This window comes from Lissotriton helveticus, chromosome 3_2 (assembly GCF_964261635.1).
Source record: "Lissotriton helveticus chromosome 3_2, aLisHel1.1, whole genome shotgun sequence".
Taxonomy (NCBI): domain Eukaryota; kingdom Metazoa; phylum Chordata; class Amphibia; order Caudata; family Salamandridae; genus Lissotriton; species Lissotriton helveticus.
Window position 1 is genome coordinate 393,345,343 of NC_136062.1, and position 23,127 is coordinate 393,368,469.

The 23,127-nt window shown below is 41.3% G+C and overlaps 1 protein-coding gene across 1 annotated transcript in view; it reads left to right on the forward strand.

Moving 5' to 3' along the window:
• Positions 1–3,451: 3,451 nt before the first annotated feature.
• Positions 3,452–23,127, forward strand: part of SHANK2 (SH3 and multiple ankyrin repeat domains 2) — a 3,078,421-nt gene continuing 3,058,745 nt past the window's right edge. The window contains exon 1 of the mRNA XM_078684305.1: positions 3,452–3,571. The gene's annotated coding sequence lies outside the window, so the exon portion shown is untranslated. The remainder of the gene's footprint in view (positions 3,572–23,127) is intronic.

Genomic DNA, 23,127 nt, shown 5'->3' on the forward strand with positions numbered 1-23,127 from the left:
GTCATGGGTTGCATTTGGGGTTTTGGTTTGGGTTGGTGTTTATGTGTTGTGGTTGAGGCACATTTAGCCGTTTATAGAAGTATAGGTTAGTGCATCAGAGAGTATGCCTGAGTGGAAGTTAGAAATTGTACAAGTTATGAATTGTAGGATTCTTCAGGTTTTGGATTTTTGGGTCATACTAGGGTTTTTATGGGTTTAGGTTGATGGGTGTAAATAATATGTTGCATGAGCCTTGTTGTAAGTTCAATAGGCTTGAGCAGGAATTGTATGAGCACGTTATGTGGTTTGAGTTATGGATTTTAGGGTGTTATAATGCATTTTTAGGGGGTATATTAGGTATTGTACAGATTTGATAAAAGCATTTATGTATTTTGGATAGGAATGCTTGAGTTTTGATTGAGCGTTTGTAGCTTTCAGAGATGGTTGTGTAGAGTAAATCCCTATTGGCTTTGTTTTGTGTATGGCTTTAGGGTACATATACTTCATTTTCGGGAGTATGTATTGCGTTCTAGTTTGGCTCTGTGGGTTTGGGTTACAGATGTAGGTGCCTAAAGATTCTAGTTGTGGGATGTATTGCTGTGGATTAGGTGCGTATTTTTTAGAGTGTGTATCGGCTTTCATTGCGAGGATGCCTAGTTTTTGTATAGTGCCTGCATATGCTAGTTGTGCGTAGAATGCGTAGTTGTTGTTTAGTGCCTGTATATGATAGTTGGATCCTGGAATATGTTTTCGGTAGGTTTTGTATGCGTTTGGTTTAACTGATTATTGGAGCTAGTTATAGATAACGTTGGCTGTTTTTAGGCATGTGTTTTAGGCAGAGGATTGCATTGCTGTGTGCATATTTTTGTGGGTTTTAGGTAACGGATTGTATAGGTTTGTGTAGGGTGAACATTAAATGAGTGAGATTATGTCAGACCTTGCCAGGTAGGTTTTGGAGCGAGCGTTGTGGTTATTTCGACATCTCTCTTAGACGTGCTCTGGAGGCAGTGGGGAGTTATGAAGTGTGCAAACAAACCCTTTGCAAGGGGTGTTTCCCGTCTTCCCCGATCTAAACAGGGATTCTCGGTGCAGAAGAGGGGGCGTTATCAGCGACAGCCGCTGTAGCGCTGCAGCCCCTTCCTCTCGGCACGCGCGCTCCCTTGCTGCAGGTGTGCAGGGCTCTCGGCTGCCGGCGCGTGCCGCGCCCTCCCGTGCTGCTGAGCTACTACCATCCGCACCTACCGGCGCGCGCCCCCGTAGCACACACCTGTCCCCGGGGTAGCGCAAGCGTCCTGGGAAACTCGGCGCGCGCCGCTCCTCCGCGCTGGATGCTGCTGCAGCTGCTGCTGTTTCCACACGCCTCGCGCCTGGTATACCTTGGTTTTTGGGGAACTTGCTGTACTTCTACCTCTCCTGACATAACCGGATGCCCTCGTGGACTAGTTTGCTGCCACTGAACCTGCTGCACCTGTGGGAGGAGCAAGAACCCCTCAGGTGTGAGGGGGCTTAGGTAAGCACCACAAACCCCCGTTCATTATCCATTGGAATGACCCTGTGCTAACCATGTGCTACCCTCGGCAAGGCTCAGGAGCGGGGCAGAGTGCACCAATTCTAAGACGGAGGGGGGAGGCAACGCTGCCAAGCGCTAGAAGAAGAAAGGTGCCCTATTGTGTTACTGGCTCAACTTTCACTTCTCTACCGCCTGTCTCAGCACTTAGTTTTATTATTCATGGCCACAAATTACCTCTGTAGGGCATGGGTGTTTAGCAGATGGTGGCTTTCTGTGGGCATGCACTCCTTTGACATTGTAGTGCATTTCTTCTGCTTTTCCTACTTTTTTCCTCGGAATAGTGCACGAATTCAAAGCATTGCACATTAACAGTTGGAGCTCAGCAACCACGTCCCTCGAGTCTTTGGAGACCCCCTCGTTGTTATGGGTTACCCTAACCTTTAGTTTTGAAATACAAGCCCTAGTTTCCTACAGCATGTTTCATCTTTTTTTGTCTTCATTCTTCTAAATTTCTGATTGCACTCCATACATTTCAGTGATATTTTATATTTTCCTCAAAACATTCTTGGCGACCCAAATATGCTGTGTGCCTGCAATGAAAGAATTGTATTTTAATTAGGGACACAGCAAAACAATGCATTTACCGCGGAGTGTGAGCATACAGATGAATATTGTCTCTCATTTTCTGAGTATCCATGCTGTTGGCAATTAATGGAATGAGGCCATTGTGAAATTAATGAATTTGCCCAGGATCACACAATTAGGTCAAGTTGTGCAGCCGGAAACAGGTTCGGGTTTCAGTTTCCACAGTGCGCATTCTAATCCAACAGACATCATCTCGTCTCTAAAGTGGATATATACATTGTTTTTTTTCAAAAATGAAAACACAAACGTTTATGGAGATACAAAACACTTGGAAACGTTGGCAAGTACAGGGATCTAAAAACATACTGTGTTCTAATTTAGCATTCGCTGAGAGTGGTGGGTTTTTAGAAACCGACTTTAAGGCAGTGTGCCAAAAAGCATCTTTTTGCAGACAATCCAGTGGAGAAATAGGTTACTTCATTTGTTTACAAAGTTAGTAGCTGATTTCGGGGAGATGTTATGGCATTTTGTACAAGAGAGCAGATGTTTGTTTTCTCTATTCATTGCATCCTAGATAAGTGCCCCTAGTAAAGTAATGCGAACATTTCATTTGTATAGTGCAGAATGGGGTAACAGTTCAGTCTGTGGTGTGCGATGCAAACGTGGTCTTTAATATAAGGTCAGTTGTAAATACAGAGTGTCACTGTATGTGTGCATGTATGCATATTGATAAACCTAGCTAGACAGTAAAGGGTGCTTTACATACAAATACAATGGTTTATATGGACTGTGTCACATGTAGGGGATGTTGAAGATTGCTTGTTCCTATAAACTTCTGGTATAGCCAACCAGAGCCATACATTTGGTGGTAATGCTCACCCGTCAACCCTGGGTACCATGTCCAGATCAAGGCACCTTGCTTGCACCGTTGACACCTCACCTTCGGTCTCCGAAGGCTTCTAGGCGTGTTGCCGCCAGCATCCCTCTAATGAAGGCTGTGTGTTTGTCATCCTCGGCGGCGCTGAAAGTTTGTGAGATGTGCAGCGCGCGGGAAGGAGTTCTTGTTGCCATGACACGCTTCCAGGCGGTGCATTGGAGGCCGCCGCGGGATCCGAGGCAGTGATGAGCATCTTGACAGCTTTGTGCTGGGGGGGCACCCCCCACTTGCCTCGGAGGCAAGACGGAAAGCGATCTATCTCAGCAAGGACCGCGCGCGGCCTCTCGGGCAGAGCGGCTCAATTTCTGATTCCAGTGGATCAATTTGGGAATTTAAAGCCGAGGTGGCGCAAGAGCTTGAGTAAATAGGGCATTCCTTTGGGGACCAAAGTCCCTGTCTGTGCAAACAAGCACTGCTTGCGCAAAGTAGGATGTTTGGAGAAACAGCCGGGCAGCTGCATTCATGGTCAGCTGTGATTTAATGAGTTTCGATTCTGTTTGGATGGCAGCATTTAGCGTGCTGGGAATTCCTGCTATGGAAGACTGCTGGGATTCAGAAAGGTAAACTTTATTATCTATATAAGCATCTTTCTTTACATCGTGTGATGTTAACTTTAAACCTCTGCCAACATTCTTTAAAAAAAAATCTGTTATTCGCGTATTGCCCCCAACTAATGTCCTAGCAAGCTGATGGTCCATCTGTCGCTGGAATGAAAAGCAGCGAGCATTTACTACGAGCAATTATATCAACACTACTTTTCATGGCAGCCCCCGGCACCTCATGCTAACCGTGGCGTCAGTGACTTTTTTAATTGGACGGCTGGCAGGCGCGCGCTCGCGACGAGCCTTTGAGTAGACGCGCAGTCGTTTAACCCTTCCACGTGCCACTTTTTTATGTCAAAAGAAGCGGATTTGCTGATTGCTGCCTCGGAAGTGTTTCAAGTCAAGGCGTCCTATCTAGAGCGCGAGGCAACTAGGGAGCCTGCCACGTGCTGCAATTCATCATAATTGATGGTGCTTTGAGAAGCGCGGAGGGTGGCTCAAAAGAAGGGGTCGGCACGAAAAGCAGGATAGGTGTGTAAGAAAAAGACTGTGATGGAGGGATGATGGTATATTATGCCCCTTGGTACTGGTAGGCAATTGAACAACATAGTAGCAATATTGAAAAGCGGTCTGCTAACCTGTTCTCTCTTTTCCAGGGGTTGTGCTTGTTTCTGCTTACTTGACTAGTATAAACAGATTACACTTTCACCTGCAGATGTACTCCAATGAAGGGGTGTGCAAAATATTTTTCCCCGTCTATCATTTGTGATAAGACAGTACAGGGAATAACTATGGTTTCTGTGATTCGCTTCCACTTTTAAGAGACACCGTGGAAACTGTGGACCGTAGTGGCTCACAGGTACCTATCTAATTGCCTGTTTCCCTACCTTAAACTTGGAAATATTCCAAGGGCCTGTTTCACAAAGGTAAACTTACACTTTTGTGAAAGTTTACGATTGTCTGTTATTCTCATAATTATTTTAAGAGTAGTATCTTTACGACTGCGGGGCCTCAGCACATAAAAAGATAGGGCAGGTCCACATTTTGATGTGCAGAGACCCCGCAGTGGAAAAGATACTACTCACAAAATACCTTTGTGAATAGCAGACAATCGTAAACTTACACAAAAGTGTAAGTTTACCTCTGTGAATCGAGACCCTTGTGTTTTGCCATGCGTGGCACCCTTTGAGCAGCACTGCGGTCAATGCAAAATTACCACTTTTTAATCCTTTCTTTACAAAAATTGGGAATTTTTATCTTTCCAGAAAATATTCCAGAACAGATGTTAGGCCTTGCTGGGATACAAAATCCATTATGATTTGCTTTACAGCACCTGAACAAATGGTCTAAAAACAGTGGTGAACCGAGTTAGCCTGAAAGGAGGTCAGTCATACTTGTTAAGACAACAGATTGTTTCAGCGATTGTGATTGACTGTTTTTCATCCAATCAGAGAGCCTCTGTGCTTTCACTATTATGTTTGGCTGATGGGCATCAACAACAAGAGCTGTAGCCACCCTGTATCTTGTACTATTTTGTGGCCCACCGGTGCGTGGGCAGCCCAAACACAAGTGTTAATCCCTTCAGAGTGTGTTCCCCAGGCTTATTTTTATCTCATATTCTGCTTCTGCTGTGGGCCTGTAGCAGACAGAACCAAAGCAGGAAGAGATTAACCTGCTGGAAGAAATGCACAGGATTAGATGACCTCACAGCAAGTTTGAAAATGATAACCCCCTCTAAGAAGGTACATAGGCCCCAAGCAGTGAATGGGTTAAGCGACATTAGCATGCTTTTACCATGCATGCCTTTACATCGCAACTTTTACAACGCAAGCCATTACAATCCATAGGGTTGAGGGGTGCTGGATAGTGAATAGTTTAATTTACTATTCCAACTCCAGTCCCCGTGGATAGTAGGGTAGGTGTTGAATAGTAAATTAAATCTATTCCCTATCCTAGAGCGCCCCCCAGCGCAATGCGTTGTAATGGTTTGCGTTGTAATAGTTGCGTCATAAAGGCACTGCGTGGTAACAGTTGCGTTGTAAAGGATGTTTCCGATTTGCATGGCCTGTATTGATTTAGAAATTAATTGACGTAGTTACATTTGTCATGTGTACCTTTCTGATTGGACTAGAGCTACCACTTACACCTACTGTCACAGACTTTGTTAAGAAGTCTTAAATTATTGTGCCTAATGTTTTTTACATTGAAACTGAAAGATTCCCGGCAGGTCTTTATGTATTTCTTGTCAATGAGGCATGCCGCCTCATTACGCCCTAGGCTCTGGACGTGGCTAATGTGGCATGGCGGTAAGTTCCTGGCCTCTTCCAGAAGTGTGTGAAGTTGGAACATCTGCTGACTTACAAATTATACGCATTTGCATATTTATTTCAAACTTTGAAAGCTTTGTGAGGCTTGCAAACTTTTTGTTTAAGAGGTAGCTTTAGTGAAAGAGGAAATAGATTCTGTTGTACAAATGGCTACCACTCTGAAAACGTCGCTTTCTCAACCCAGTCTTCAACCTGAGAGTGGTCGCCAGCCAGGAGCGCCATACCTTCTCCCTCCCTCCCCTACCAAGCAGAGCTTTGCTCTTCTGCAGGAAGGGCCACTGCATGGAAACTAAGAAGCACCCAACCCTCAGCCTCCTGCACCATCTAGCCGCTTTGTCCCCTATTTATAGACATTCCCACTCCATCACAGACACCTTTTACCCAATTGTGGCTTCCAGCTGCAGGATGACCAGCTCTTTGACAGTGGAACATCCTCTGGCTTTTCAGCATCACCTCAGACGAAGTCTAGAATCTTTGCCTGCTTTTGTGTAAGGTGTAGCTTCCCATCTTCATGTTTTTGTCATGTCAGGAGCGAATCATCTAGAGTACATCCATGTCATGCTCTGTGCCCTGCTGCTAAAGTTAAACCCCCATACCCACATTTTAATGTACGACTACAGACAGCTTTAAGGGCTGTATGACACCATGTCATCAATTCTTTACAAAAGTACAAGTACAGACAGGGTGGGCTCTTGGTCCATCCCTCTTCAGACGTCATGTGCTTTTCTTGGTTACCCTATGCCTGGGCCAGCTGTTCATAAAGGCGCTGACATTTCCTGGATGGTTACATTGTCCCATTTGTGCTCCCAGTAGGTTTTGATAATGAGAATAAAATAGTAATTTTGTACAACTGTGGATATTACATGATTCAGTGTGCGTGATGTGTTTACTCTGTTGACACAACAATTTAATTGCTGATTGTTGCCTTTTAGTTTAAGTAGTGGTTGTCATTTTGATGTCTTAGGCAGTGCAATTCCCCAACTGTACTTGCATGTCTTTTTGTTTTACTTTCCTATCATGATAACTTTGTTGGATTTAAAACGTTTTTCGTTCATAACAGAAAGGTCACCACATACACAGGCTTCCTTAATGATGCAAAGAGAATACTGACCCGTTGTAGTATTTTGCTGTGATTGACTCTGAATTTCTTCACTTATAAAACGAACTTGATCTTGTGACTCATTTTCACAACACTCTTATTTGAGGATGCTGCTTAGTTTTGGAACATCCAGCTTCCATATTGGACTAGTCTAAAATGTTGCTACATTATGGGGGATATTCTTTCTAGGTCAGCTGGTGGACAACACACTCACAATCAGTAATTATTGATTATTTTTCTAAAATGTTTTTTATAACACGAACATGACCTTTCAGGGTATCAGAGTGCAGTATAGAAAAGCATGCAAAATAAACAGGAAAAGGTAAAATACTAACCAACATGTAAGTAAATAGGAAGGTAGAAATGGGGAAACATCGTTTACAATGCGGGGATTACATCTCGATGCTATTACATCGCGGTTTTCACAACGCAAATCGTTACAACGACTTGCGCTAGATGGCGCTCTAGGACAAGGAATAGTATAATTTACTATCCAACACCTTCCCTACTGTACGTAGACTGTAGTTGGAATAGTAAATTATACTACTCCTAAGCCCAGCACCCTCCAACGCAAGTTGTTGTAACGACTTGCGTTGTAGAAACCGCAATGTAATGTACCGCGACGTAAATGTATGCGTTGTAACTTCAAACATCCGTAGAAACGCGAGTATAGTATTACCCAAGTCATGGTAGTTATAAAGCTGTACAAAATGAATTAATGAACAGTAAAAACAACAGTGCAGTAAACAAGAATGAGCAGTTAGTTTGGGTGGCTTCAGATGTATTGTTGCTGGTAGCTATTCAGGAGCAACCCTTTAACTACGGATGTATGTCATTACCACGCATGCTTTTACAACACATGCCTTTACCACGCAACTTTCACAACGCAAGTCGTTACAACGACTTGCGTTGGGGGGTGCTGGATAGTGAATAGTTTAATTTACTATTCCAACTCCAGTCCCCGTGGATAGTAGGGAAGGTTTTAGATAGTAAATTCACTATTCCCTATCCTAGAGCGCCCCCCAGCGCAAGTTGTTGTAACGACTTGCATTATAAAAGTTGCGTGGTAAAGGTACTGCGTTGTTAAAGTTGCGTTGTAAACGCTGTTCCCCTTTAACTACTGCTTTGAATGTGGTAGTTATAGGATTAGTTCTGATTTTGGGAGGAAGAGTGTTTAATATTCTAGGAAGAAGACCGGAGAACTCTTGGTTATATGTTTTCTTCTTATTACATTTTTGTGTTTTCAGCAATAGATTATTAGAGCTTCTTAAGGCTTGATACAAACCAGATAGTTTTAGTGTTTTTTGCTATTTGGTCTGGAAAGTTATAATGAAGTATTTTTTGCGACAAGCAGGTTATCTTGGAATGCATCTGTGCTACGATAGGGAGTCACTAGAGTTAAATTAGGTCAGGCATGATGTGATCATGTTTTCTTGTAACCGTGATGAGTCTGGCAGCAGAGTTCAGAGTAGCCCTTAAAGGGGCCAGTCTTGCTTTGTGAAGTTCATTCAGTTATCTAAGCGGAAGATAACTAGGGATTGGACTGCTAGCTGCATGTTGTCAGGAGGCAGGAACGGTTTGATTCTCCTTAGTGTGTTGAGTTGTTGATTGGCTCCTCTAGCTGTCGAGCTGATGTGGTCTTGCATGTTCAGCTGTTTGTCTAGCATTATGCATAATGATTTAGTGGAATCAACACCAAGGGGCGCAATAGAAGACTGTTAGTTGTATGAGCCAGTCTTGAATGGAAGTAGAATGACTGAGGGGGGAAATTAGGAGGAATTGCACCTTGAGAGTATTTAGCATAAGTGTTAGAAATGCGGTTTCTGGTTGGCCTAGGATATGAACAAAAGCCAGGCAGAACCCACCACTCTAGTCAAGGCAAGGGAGTTACACACTGGAGATAACCCCTACTCACCCCATTGGTATCATGGCAGAGAAGTCAGGCTTATCCCAGAGGCAATTTGTAAATCATCTGCGCAACACACTCACACGGCAGCGACACATTAGGCACACAACAAAAGAAACTCCACACAAGATTATATAAAAAATTGCCTTTGTATTATCCATAAAAAAAAACTAGACCACAATCACATATAACACTGTGCCACTAGGCACTTGTCATGACGACACAGGTATTTACATAAATCACTTGGCTAATTGGGCTACTGTTATAGATCTAAGAGTTAGGAACCAGTAAATAGTGGCAGGACTACACTTAGTACAATACGTTATGCATAAATGTAATTAGCCATGCACCATAGTAAACACTTGCAGCGTGCACATCTCATAATCACATAATTACTTTGCATGTCCCGTCACTAGGCAACATTATATCAGGGCACAGTCAACGGCATGCCCTCTCCCAGAGTAAGGTTTAGGCCAATGGGGCCGGCCGTGACCCATACCGAACAATGCTGTATTCTCCTCACACAAACGCCTATGAGGCCAGGGAGACCACACCCGGTCCCTTTTAAAAAGAAATGGCACCCGGCAGTCCCGCAGGCATACAGTGTGACTGCCAACAACAAATGAGGTGGTCAGATAACAGTGGGCCCAAGCGGGCTTACCACATGGGAGACCTTTCCCAGTCTCCCGCACTGCACTGACCTGACAGTGCAGTAGGAGCGGTATGGGCTTCCTGAGGAAGCTACCCGACAACTGTTGAGGCCGGCTATCCACACTGGTGCATGCAGAAAGTCTCTATTGGCCAGGGCCTCCCACCTAGACCCTTTCTTATGTGGCAGTCAGCACAAAGGGAAACAGCTGGTCAGTACCAGGAGCAAAGTCTCCTCTGGCTTCACTGCCTCTTCTCATGGCAGTGGGCTCCGCCCACAACCAGGCTCGGTAAACATACAGGGCTCTTCTCTTCCTCACGGAGCCTGCCCATAACGAGGCAATCTTCGCCTGACTTCCGGTTCATAGCACGGCTGCTCTTGCTGCGTTCACAGTAAGAGCCTACTTTTTGGGCTTAGAAGACTACTTGTGAAGCGCCCACAATGCACTTCTGGTGTGTGGGCACTGCACTTTTTCAGCACGCATAAAGGTAGAGCTACCCGCGCTTGGCTATTGAACACCACCTCAAGTGAGTGAGGAAGCACAGCGCTCACTCAGCGCTACTTCAGTTTCTTCCAATGCCAGCCACACAGCCCTGGTAAATCCCCAGAGACTCGGCAGAGCAGCAGTCCCTTTAGCAGCGGGCAGCAGGTCAGACCCCAGTGGCGGTTCTTCCTGGCACTCTGCAGTCTATGCAGTGTGCTTTCCGCAGTTCTCCCAGTTCCAGAAGTCCAAGAAGTACCACAGACATGGGGCCACAGCCCCAGTACTTACAGCACAAACTTAGGGTAAGCTAGGGCCTACCCAAGGGATGAGTTACAGACGTGGCAACTTTATGTGCCATGTTACAGCGCCAGTTTACTGCACACGCAGGCCCTGCAGTGGCAGAGGCCTGAGACAGGTTTGAAAGGCTACTTTGGTAGGTGGACGAGCAGCACAGCAAGACCACCAGTAGCATTTAATTTACTGGCCGTCGGTATATGGGATACCACTGTACAAGGGACTGACAGGTAAATTAAATATGCCAAACAGTTGTAGACCATTTTTACCAAGTTTACCATGGAGAGCACATGCACTTGACACTCATCAGCAGTTATACAGTGCCCAGAGTTATAAAACCACCAACGCCAGGTCAGAAAAAATACATGAGGAATGCAAAAAAGTTCTGCAAAAAGGACCAAGTCCAACAATAAGGTGAGTTAACCAATGCTTAGTTTTCACAAGTGTAAAGTTAACAGTTTTGATATCGTTAGGGGAAGACATTTTCTAGTACAATTGAGTATCACTGCGTATATGTAATAGTGTCTGTTCAAGCGGTTCAGAATTTCAGTAAGCGGTTCCATTAACTAGTTGAACAGCGTGGGTGATAGTTCAGATCCATGTGGCACTCCAATTGAGACCGTGGTACTGTTAGAAAGGGAATGATTGACTTTGATTCTCTGTGCTCTATTATATCAGAAATAGGCAAACCAATTTAAAACTGGGCCTGATAACCTCATCCTTTTTTCAAGAAGATCAATCAAGTTGTCATGTTTGACTGCGTCAGACACAGAGAAAAGAACAGGGAGTATAAGTAGGTAACTTTCATTCTGGTCAGGTAGTCTCAGGGCATCATCAACAATGTATGTCAGAGCAGTTTCAGTGCAGTGACCCAATCTGAAGCCTTATTGGTATTGTACAAGGAGTTGAAACTGATTGATGTGATTACAAAGTTGTGTGTGTACGCATTTCTTCTGGTATGGCTAAAGTCACTTGATATTGAAAATAGTTCTGAAGTTGTGAGGAACAGTTAAGTCTGTATTTCGTGTTGGTGGGAGGAGTGTGTCTTGACCAGTCTTCAGGCAATCCGGTATCAAGCCTTGTAAGAGAGATTCATGTACAATCGTAGACCAGAGTGGGAGCATGGGGGTTATAAGTTCTTTGAAGAACTTGGAGAGCAGAATATAAATGAAATTATTTGAAGGTTTTAATTAAGTTATAGTTTTGTGTAGCTCAACATCGTCTAGAAGTATAAAGGCATTACACAATGCCTGATTTTTTGGTGAGTAAAATATAGAGCTAGAAATAAGTATACTCACCAAGGGTAAATGAGAGGCAGTTTACTGGGTAAACAAAGCATATTTGGTAAGGTATGCTGTAGTTCTAGTTCGATCTTTCTAGTATTTTCAATGAATTGTGCAGACAACTGCTCACTGCTAGGAATTAAGTCATTGAGTGTAGAGTGTTTATTAAGTTGAGTGATTAGCCTGTTGTTTGATAATTTCAAACTGTTTTTTCGGTCTGCTTTTGGTGTGGTCAAGCTGTGACCGAAAGTGAGCGGTCTTGGCACTACGTATATGTTTGCATAGGGACTTCTAGTCGTCCTCAGCTGCTTGGGATTTGTTATGGAGGTCTATGACCTCTCCACAAGCCTTAGTTTGCGTCTTTCCTCATTAAGGGAGTAGTTTAACCAGAGCTTCCTAGGTATTCTTTTGAGTTGCTACAGAGCAATTGAGTCAAGTATATAATCAATGGAGTGCATGTAGTGCTCGGTAAGGTCATCCAGATTTATCAAGTTAGGGGGCAGGTGAAGTAGGTTATTATTAATGCTAGTTGATCATTTAATTGATGTTCCTCAAGTCTCTATGCCTTATGTGGTTGACCTTGTCTGGTTAGCACCCTTCCAAGATTAGAAATGAAATTAGGTAATGATCCGGTCAGTCACATAGTGTTATGGCATCCATTTGAATAACGCTGTCTTTAGTAAGGATTAAGTCAAGGATGGTTTCCTTGATGTGGGTAGGTTCATTGTAGGACAGTTGAGGTCGAAGAGGAAAGCCCTGAAAGTGCACAGTTGTGGATCATATGCGTTGTTCCCGTGTACATTGAAATACCCAAGGAAGATATGGTTGGGGTTTTGGTTAGAGTTGGAGGATATTATTTCTTTTATTTGTTCTATGAAGAGAAGATTATCACCTCACATATCATCAAATTCTCAAAACATGTAGCATGGGTGTTTGGGCATCCTAGTTGAATCTAGAGTGTGAAATCCTGACTACCAGGTCTTTTGAGCCATATGTAACGATTAGGGCACACTTGGAAGGAAAAGAACAGGATGCCAAGACAATTTTAGCGTAACCCCTGCCTGGTTGCTGGAGGACCCTGCTTTTGTCCTACTGGATTTTTGTCTCTGGGTATGTTATGTCATGCAGTTGTGATGCCCGCATTATCCTGGCACTGAGACCTGCTCTCAGTGCCAGTCTAGGGACACTTAGGGCCTAGGAACACTTAGTGTCTTAGTGTCTAGGGACACTTAGGGCCTAGTGGGACAACTCAAAAAGCCAGGTCTTCAACTTTGTTGGGGAATTGATGAAGCATAGAGGAGGTTCTTAAGTGAAGCGAAGGGTCGTTTCATGCTTCATGAGCGATGTAGGAGAATGCTTGACCACCGGAACCGGTGTGCTGTATGCACAGGATTTATTTAAGCAGGAGTCCAGACTAGCTATTGTGTCTGGAAGGTTTGTGAAAGCAATTAGCAATTTTCATGAATAAGAATTGTGCTCCAATTAAGGAATTGTGATTCATTAATGAGGGCCGCTACTTTGGTCTTATCATGACAGTTTTATATTCGATTACAAACTGAAATAACCACACTCCTAATATTGTGAAGAGTCACTAGTAGTTAATTCTGGGACCGCTTGGCCATTATAGACTGGGAGGTATACACCGCTTTTGTTGTCCACTCGTAGAGATTACGATTAAGTTCCGGGATACGTTTTAAAGTGAAAGCCTGAAGAAGGTGGTTTGGACCTGTCATTGCCACCGAAAGGCTTCGCTAATAGGTCTTCTTTTTTATTAGATTGATGTACAATTATTGATTTTTTTGTATATATATTTGCTGTCAAATACAGTGTTAAAATTGTGAATGAATTATTGATGTTGATTTATCAAACTGTTATGTATTCTGCCCAAAAATAATAGTAATGTATTTTGTTTGAAATTTCTAGGCATGATATAATTGACATCAAATTAAGTTTATTAACTCTTTTTATTTATGAAATATTTTTAATATATGTTTTTTAACGTATTGCATTCACCTGGTGAATAAAGCATTCATATATTTGATTTTTTGGCTACTGTTACAGTTTCAATGCGAATGGGGTTGAGTGAGAATTGACGGATGAAGTATGCTATTTTGGTTTCCTAAAGGGAGCTTTTCTTTGATATAGAGTTTGTTGTAGATCCCAGCATAGAGAGTGTTCTCATTATACAGTTAGTGTTACCAAGGCGTGTGTGACAGTTTTCAGGATGCAGATTAGGAGCCATTTGTAAGTCTTCCTCAGTATCTTCAAGGTATGGAAGCATGATGCGGTGATGGCATTGACTCATGTAGTACTTAGTATGACTGGTGGTGGTGGAAGTTGATACAAGCTCTCTTGGCCAACAGTTGGAGTCCTGTAGTGATGTGCTCATCCCAAAGGTTACAATTTCGTTCCTGTCAGTTTTCGGATTTAGACAGTTGGTCTTCATCCAGTGGGTGATTTCAGTAATGCAGGAATTGAACTTGATATTGGCTCAACTACTGTGTGGCTACAGGGGTGAACCAGCTGCAACAAGCCTTTTTTTTAAAGAACCCAGCTGGGAGTCGTAATTGGCCTGTAGTGGACCCTGTTGACATCTGAAGAACTGAAATCTTCATTCTCAGGGGTCTCACTAATACAAAAGGACTTGGCACAGTAGCTGAAATATCAAAAGACATCTTTATTAAATTTAATAAGTGAGGCTACGTCACCCAACTGCCATAGCAATTGAATGAGGTAGTCTAAAGAATACAGAACACAGAGGTCTTTTATATGCTTAGAATTTACAAACTCAGCATACAAGAAAGGGGCAGTCCTAGCTTCTGCAAGCATACAAAATACCTAATATGGACATACAAGACCTGCAAAATATTAGCCAATAGAAATACATAATGTAACCAGAATGTCCCCCTTTCGTCGTGTTTCTGCCCAACCCATAAGTTAATCAACTTCAGCACTTATAGGTCAATCAGTACTGGCAGAACGTGTTTGTATGCAGTAAGGCCAGCTAGTGTCTGAGATTGCTTTCAAAGCAAGAACAGAGGGGGGGTTTCCTACACGTTGCAGTCCAAAGGGCAGAAATACTTCATGAATAGAGCAGCATGTGTAAAGGCAACACCAATTCATGACAAATGTAAGATGGAGTTAAAATTAAAGAACCTCATATCTGTGACACCCTGTGAGTCTCTAAGTGCCTCCCCTGAGGTCCTCAGGGACAGTATAAGAATTCTCCTGTTGCAGTTTAGTTGATTATTTTATTGTTTTGCATTTTGACTTTATTACTGGTTTGGCACTGCATACATTACAGATAAGTTAGCATGTCTGCTTTCTGCCATAACTACCAGGGGGTTGAGTTTAGGTTAATTTAGTGACTTCAAGGGTTCAACCTGACAAGACTTGTAATGAATCCTCCCTAATATTTAGAGGTGGGTGGTAAACTCCACTTCGGCAGTGGAGTTTTGCCCCCTCCATTAGTCCAATTTCTTAAAAAAACAAATTTAAAAAGCACAATTTACACTTGTTTCCATGTTTCATGATTGTGAAAATCTGAAAAAGTATTTAGCAGTATTTTTTGTTAGGTTTACACTAGGCTTTGATGATGTAAGTTATTTTGATATATTCGTCATCAAGATCATGTAGTGTTACTTCCTGGAATTCTAATTCGTAGGTAATATGGTGCCACTTGCTAGGATATTGAAGGAAACGGTGTTCCCTTAGGAATCACTTAAACATCAATTAACATTCATGGGGGACAAACAGTGCCCATTCCAGTCACACCAAATGGGTGAAAAATATACATAGTTAAAAATTGCTTAAACTTAAGACAAAATATATCCTAATTCATTACATTTATGCTATTGCACGCCTTCCTATTCTCTATTAGCTGCAGAAGAAATGTTGCAGTGATGCCCTGTTGCTGTAATGTCAGGATTTAATCCTACCTTCCTTTCTTCGAAGATTTATTTTGTAAACTTATGTTTTTATCATGTATTTAAAATGTGCTCTCCCCTTTTGGTAGAGGTAGGTGCGACTATAAAAAACTAATGGTGGTTATTTTGATGTAATTGGTTATGTAAAGTCGCACACTCAATGTTAATCCTCCTTTTCATAATTAATAAAACTGTGTTATTCCAGGTAAATCTCATTATCGCACTGAGAGATGTTTAAAATCCTCAGAAAAGCCTATTTAATTTGTCATAAAAAGCCTTCCCTTCCATTTCCCTCTAATTTTCAGCCATAGAAAAATATCAAGCATTTGGTAATATATTACAGAATGACCATAATACCCTCACTAGATTTGGATGCTGACCTCACAGTTTCCAGATACAACAATGAGAATATCCTCATACAAGCTTCGGACCGAAATCTTGAAAAAATTTACTTAATCTTTATAAGGATGAAAAATACTTTGTCTAACACTGTATCGTCCTCCCGACAAATCAGAGTTTCTCCTCCACGCTCAACCCCTCATTTCCTCTACCACTTCCTCCACCTTTATATCACTTACTGTGACTCAGCATGATCAGTCCCCTAGCACCAATGAGGAAATCATTGTGGACGGACCAAGACCTTGGATCACAAAGAAAATCTGCTCTAGTTCCTATCTAATGGACCTGCCTACACCCACTACTCACATGTCACTAATTCTAAATGCTCCCTATTCTAAAATGTTCAGGGGATCTTCAGTTCTACTCGCGACCCTTCTTCTACCTCACCCTCATCCTTTTGGTACTCAACTCATCCACCGTGACCCCTAACCATTGGGTTGCTACTGCTCTTCAGCACAAGTGTCCCATCAATGACTACCCTATTATCAAAAGAAGGGACTAGCCTTCACTAGTTGCTCACATATCATCAATATGGTCATGTCTGACGATTCAAGTCAGCCAACTGTTTGCTCGTGGGAGGCATTTTACACCCTTTGCACATCTATTTACACCTGTAGAGAGCTAGCAAAAACTTATGCTAATTGGCCTTCTGGCTGTTGAGTATGTAAGAAGTAATTTTCAAAAGTAGATTTTCCTTCATATTTATTAAAAATGTGACTTTCATTGAATTGTATTTTAATTACCTATTAAAATAGTTGTTTAATTATTTGTATAGCTATTCCCATACCTGAGATACAGTATTGGTATTTAGTATTAGTATTATGTGATAGTTTCTACATAGTAGTGCTAGGCCTACTATGTAGTATAGACAATTGCTTACAGTGACAAGACCTTAGTCTTGTCACTGTAAGAATTTTCTATCTCTTCAGCTTTTAATTACAATTCACCCTATCTTGTGGGTTACAAGGCTCACATATGATGGCTTACTAATATTTTACCTGTTAAAGGGGTATATTTTTACAGGCCACATTGAATATTTTGCACTATTACAGTCAGGATGTAATGGCAGAACTGAGGCAATGTTTGCACTACCACTAAACTGAATGGAACAATAGGGGCTGAAGTCCATTAGTGGCATTTTACTACCAGGTTCTGGGTATCTTTTGTATGTTACACTAGGAACCTATAAGTAAGTTAAATATTACAGTTAGAAGTATGTCAATACAACAATGGTCAAAGGGAGATCACAGACACTGTACGATTGGCTAGCAAGGGTTAAGCACACAAAGTTCCAAAGTCCAGCAAAATAAAAGATGAAAAATCTGTAGTGACCATTCATCTTATGATGGAATCTGAAGAGTGATAATGCACTTCTTTTTTAAATTTTTTTTTATTACAAGCCGTAGGTAAGAAAAATACATTGGTACATTAAATTCTTCATAATTAGACATACATTAACCCAGAAAATTACAAAAATCCAAGAGACAACCCTAGACAATAGAACGCCACAGCAATAACAAGAAAATAACCAGTATTATACTTCAAAAATTAAACCTATTGATATAATACAATAATAATATAAAGAAAGAAATATCATTATCATTACCATACTCAAAATAATAACTCCAAAACATATTAGATTACCCAACATATAAACAGCTGTTGGTTGGGCAGCATCAAGAATAGATTATGTCGTTCATAAAGTGCTAATGCAAGAGAAGAAGGACCAGCGCTAGAGGGTACCATTATGTGCAAAATATAGCCTATATAAAGTGACTAATGCAATAAAGTGCCAATGTATAGTAACACAATAATAATACTATACCGTTCATAAAGTGCTTAAGCAAAGAGTAGAAAGACCGACGCTTAAAATTGCTAATATTATTATGTGCAAAATATTTTGACCTATATAAAGTGACTAGTGCAATGAAGTGCAATGAAGTGCCAATATCTAATAACACAGATAATAATACATTTCATAATATTAAAAATACGATAACATACAAAAAAAAACCTTTCATAATAAAAATGCTTAGCAATTAGATATAGCATGGCAGATGGATACTAATCTTTCCTCAGATGTAGATGTCATACCAACTTACAGATAGCTAAAATATAACAGTCACTTTCCTTTTAATAGTTCAAGCTGGTTAAAATATTTCCAATTCCTTTCAAATCTTGCAACCGCACCCACTCTACCTGCATAGGCTTTCTCAAAATTATATGTTCTTCTCATTTTATTGACCCACTTAACATGGCAAGGACACGCCGTGGATTTCCAATTTTGCAGAATCAGGGACCGTGCCACGGCAGTAGAAACAAAAATAAACAGTTCTTCTGATTCATTGAACATGTTCCTGTCCTTACTAATGCCAAAAAGGGCCACTTCCACTTCTGGAAGAAGAATTTTTCCAGTTGCCATCTCCAAATCTGCGAAAATCTCCCTCTAGAAGGATTCTAGCTTTGGACATGAGAAGAAAATATGATGCCACCCACCCTGTCCCCTGGTTTTACATCTAAAACATTTATTCTCGTGTTCAGGGAACATTCTTTGTAGGGCTTGCGGGGTATAATATGCTAACCAGCGACAAAGAAAAGACATTCTTTTATAATTATCTGCTCGGAGGGCCCTGTTTCCTAAATAACAAATTGTCTCCCAATCTTTGTCTGACAATACACACTGCAATGTGAGACTTATTTTCTCCAAATGTTTGCTTATTATATTAGATGTTCCAGAAAGGGGGGGTAGCTTTTTATACCAAAATCCTATACCCTTATGTTTCTCCCCATATAACGCTGATAACAAAGCATTGGGTGTTGTATCGAAACTTCCTACAACTTTTCTTATAAAATAACTCAATTGCAAGTATTGAAAAAACATGAGCCGCCTCGGATGTGATCTATCTCTAACCGTTTGCCAACTGATTATCGAATTTTGAAAGAGAAGATGCCTTATTTCACAGAATCCGGCCGATTCCCATTCTGTCAGATGACTTGAAGAAATCCTAAGACCCATTTTAACACATTCTGAAAGTTTTAAATAAATAGATCCATCTGAGCCATGCTTTTCAAATAGAAGCCGTAATCTTAATGAATACCCCACGAGTGTCTTATATCGTGTTCTTTTTGGAAGTTTTGCAGTTTTTAAGAAAATAAAAATTTGAGAACCCGTTTCCTCAAGCATTCTATTTAAAAAAAAATTGTCTCTTGTCTGCCTAGCCTTTAATAATCCCGCCATTATATCGAAAAAAGCTGCCTCGTAATATGTATAAAAATGGGGAAGAGCAAGTCCGCCTTGGTTAACAGGAAGTTGTATTACCGCGAGTTTGACTCTATTGGCCTTTTTGTTCCAAATGAATCTTCTTATTATGGAATCTAATTCATTAAAAATGGCCAAATTAACTTTAATTGGGATATTACTAAACAAAAATAAAAGCAGAGGTAATATATTCATCTTTATCAAAGCCACTCTGCCAATCAATGATAAGGGGAGTATATCCCATTGTTCTAAAAGGCTCTTGATTTTATCCCTTGTTTTTATATAATTCAATTGAAAAAGTTCTTGGTAGTCTCTGGTCACATAAATCCCTAGATACCTTATTGGGTCCCCCTTTTCTGCTTGAGACTGAAGATCTGGCGGAAGGAAGTCTAAATTCGCATTTAAAATAAGAACTTCTGTTTTCTTTTCGTTAATTTTGTAGCCCCCTATCTTCTCATATTCCTTAAGCTCTTTCATAAGATGTAAAATATTTTCTTTATCAGGAGCCATGTAGAGGATAATGTCGTCGGCAAATAGTTTTAACTTTGACATTCCAACCATTGGAGAAGATATTGCATCATTATTTCTTATTTTTATTACCAGGGGTTCGATAAAAAAGGTGAATAGCAGGGGGGATAGGGGGCAACCTTGCCTAGTGCCTCGATTTATTTTAATCTTCCCTGCTTGCTTGGCATTTATTATCACCTGGGCTGATGCTCCCTCGTAAATATTTTGTAACATATTAATAATAGGAGCGGGGAATCCAAAATAACTCAAGGAAGAAAATAACGTTGACCAGTTAACTAAATCAAATGCTTTTTCTGCATCAATCATAAGAATGCATGCAGAAATTGAATTAATATTAAAATAATCTAGTGCCTGTAATAAATATTCTGTGTTGGCAGCCATATAGCGTCCGGCTATAAAACCCATTTGATCATGATGTATCACCTCCTGGGCGGCCAACACGAATCTTTGAGCCCAAATTTTCATAAAAACCTTGTAGTTAGAATTTAATAGACTAATTGGTCTATAGGAATTTACGTCTTCCGGGTTCTTTCCTTTCTTAACAAAACTAATAATTGTGGACTCTTTAAACTCAGAGGGAATCATACCACCTAATCTAATATAATTAAATAAATGTTTCAAGGGATCCTCTAACTCCTTCAAAAAAACCCTGTAGAATTCGATAGGGAATCCATCAATCCCTGAAGCCTTTGCTCCCGCTGTGGCTTTTATACTGTTCTGAATTTCCAGATGACTTATATCACAGCCTATTTGATTAAATCTGGATTTGGAAATTTTGGGGATATTCAAGTTGTCAAAATATTCCCTGATCAATGTTTCCTCTACTTGAATATCCGTAGAGTAAATTCTCTCATAGTGATCAAGGAATATTTTCCCAATTCCCTCGCTTCTGGTATCTATTCCACCTGATGGATCTTGGATTTTTAAAATGATGGAAGACTTGTTTTTTCCTGATCGAATTTGCCAGCAGCTTACCCATGAGTTGACTATCTTCATATAGCTTTTGTTGGAAGGCTTTTGAGCTATTTATCTCTTCCAAGATGAAGAAGTCCCTAAGCAATGCTTTAGCTTGTTCCCAGTTGTTTGATTTTTGGTTCAGTTTCAAAGTATACTCATTCTCTGCAGCGCGCTGAAGGGCAGATATTTTTCTTTTGCGATCATTAGCTTTATTACAAGAAAATGCTATAATCTGTCCCCGGGCTGCTGCTTTGAATGCCCCCCATACTGCGAAAGGTTCTGCAGAGTCCTTATTTTCTAGAAAAAATTTCCTTATCCAATCTTTGAAACCCTCAACCCAAGTCATATTCTGTAGAATGGTGTGATCCAGCTGCCACCTAGGTCGCTCCCCTGCCGTGCCCTCTAATATTAATTCCACCTCAATCCTTCCATGATCTGAAAATGGATTGCAGCCTATCAATGCGTTAGAGATGTGGAGCGATCTTGAAGATAAAAAGAAATCTATTCTAGAGGCTGTATGAAACCTATTAGAATAGCACGTGTAAGATTCTAGGTTGGGGTTTAGGGAGCGCCAGGAGTCACGCAATTGATATTCTGATACAAAAACCTCTAATACCCTTTTAGTCTTTGGTTTTAGTTGTTACTTGTTCTTATTAGAGGTGTCCTTCTTTAAATCCTGAATATAATTAAAATCACCTCCTACTATAATTTGCCCTGCAGTACCCCTTAGTTTTTCACTAATTTCAGCCAGGGCCGAGGTGTCATCAAAAATTGGGCCATAATAGTTGACAAAATTGAATACCTTTCCCAACAATTTCACTGCCACCCAAAGCCATCTCCCTTTAGAGTCTCTTTGCATTTGTAGAATCTCCCATGGGTAAATTTCTTGCAAAATAAATAGCAACACCCCTCTGGGCAACACCCGCAGAGGAAAAAAACCCATGGGAAAAATATCTAGGAAGAAACAACTTTGGGGAGTTTGATTTCAAGTACGTCTCCTGGAGGAAGACCACGTGGGGTTTAAAAGCAATTGCCCATTTCAAAAGTGCTCCATATTTCTGTTTATTTAACAGCCCATTCGCGTTAATGGACAGGATATTACATACGTCAATTGTCATTGATAAGGCTATGAAGTTCTAAACCTCTTCTGTACCAACCAATGTTAAGAATAGAAAACCTACTTCTCTTGTATTTTTTTGCTGCATTCACCCCCCCCCCACCAAGGACTCCCCCATGGATGCGGGACCCCCCTTCCTGTCCACGCTGCCCACATCCCTCCCTTTCTTCTACTTCGGGTGTCTTCTTGTTACACCCCGGTGTGACCCTGGTGTGACCCTGAACCCAAGAACCCCTGCCTAGATATTTTCAAACTCTCATTTTTTTTTCTCTAATTATAGCTCTGGATTGTAACATGGACTCCTCGTATTCAACATTCAATATAGCCAGTCCACTGAGCCTAGGCCCTTGTTGATATTTCCTCTTCTAGTTCAGTAAATAGAAAAAATGTTCACTTGACGAGAACCTTCAGCTTTGATTGCTGTGCAATCGAGGCCTGGGCACCATTAGCCTTGAATAACTGCTGCAACTTTACAAACTCTTTCCTTCTTTTAGCCGCAGTTGCTGTCATATCCGAGAAAATCCTGCATTTTGTAGTTTCGGAAACGGAAGACTGGCGTTGTTGATATGCCTTGGAGAGTATACGTTCCTTAATTCTAAAATCCGCAAAATTTAATAGAATAGTTCTAGGAAATGGAGAGTTCGCAAAGCGCTGAGCCGGTACTCTGTGGGCTCTTGTTATTGTCTAGTCTCCTTCAAAGTCTGGCAGAACTGCCTTCTGCATAAAAGAGTTAACCCATTGCACTGTATCGGATCCTTCCGTTCCTTCAGGAACCCCTACGATCCTCAGGTTAGATCGACGGGAGTGGTTTTCCAACTCCTCGAGTTTGTTCTCCATAGAACTCCTCTTTTTTGTGGCCTCTTTAGTCTCTCCTGAAACCAGATTCATCTGATCTTCAAGGACTGCTATCCTTGACTCAGCTTCCAAGACCCTATTGGGGAGCGCCAATGTTAATTCCTCCAGCTTATCTATTCTAGCGTGAATAGCAGCAAGTTCCGTTCGCCGATTGTTTTTGATTTCACGGATCTCATCGAGGATTAAGTTGAGCATCTCGCGAATAACTAGCTGGAATTTTACCTCAGATCTTGCTTCCTTGTCGATAAGACTAGAGTCAAGTCCTAGAATTTCTTCGTTTCCGGGAGTCTTATCTTGTATACACCCCCCTTCTTGAACCACTTCATTTGTTACATTTATTGAAGAAAGCTGAGTTTGAGATGGGGATGGAGATGCTGTCAAGTCAGGGCCCTTAGATAACACATTAGAGGCTGGGGGATCCAAAGTAAGAGAGACCAAAAGGGGCTGTGAAGAATTAGAGAGGGGAGATTTCGGAGTAGTTATTTTCGTAA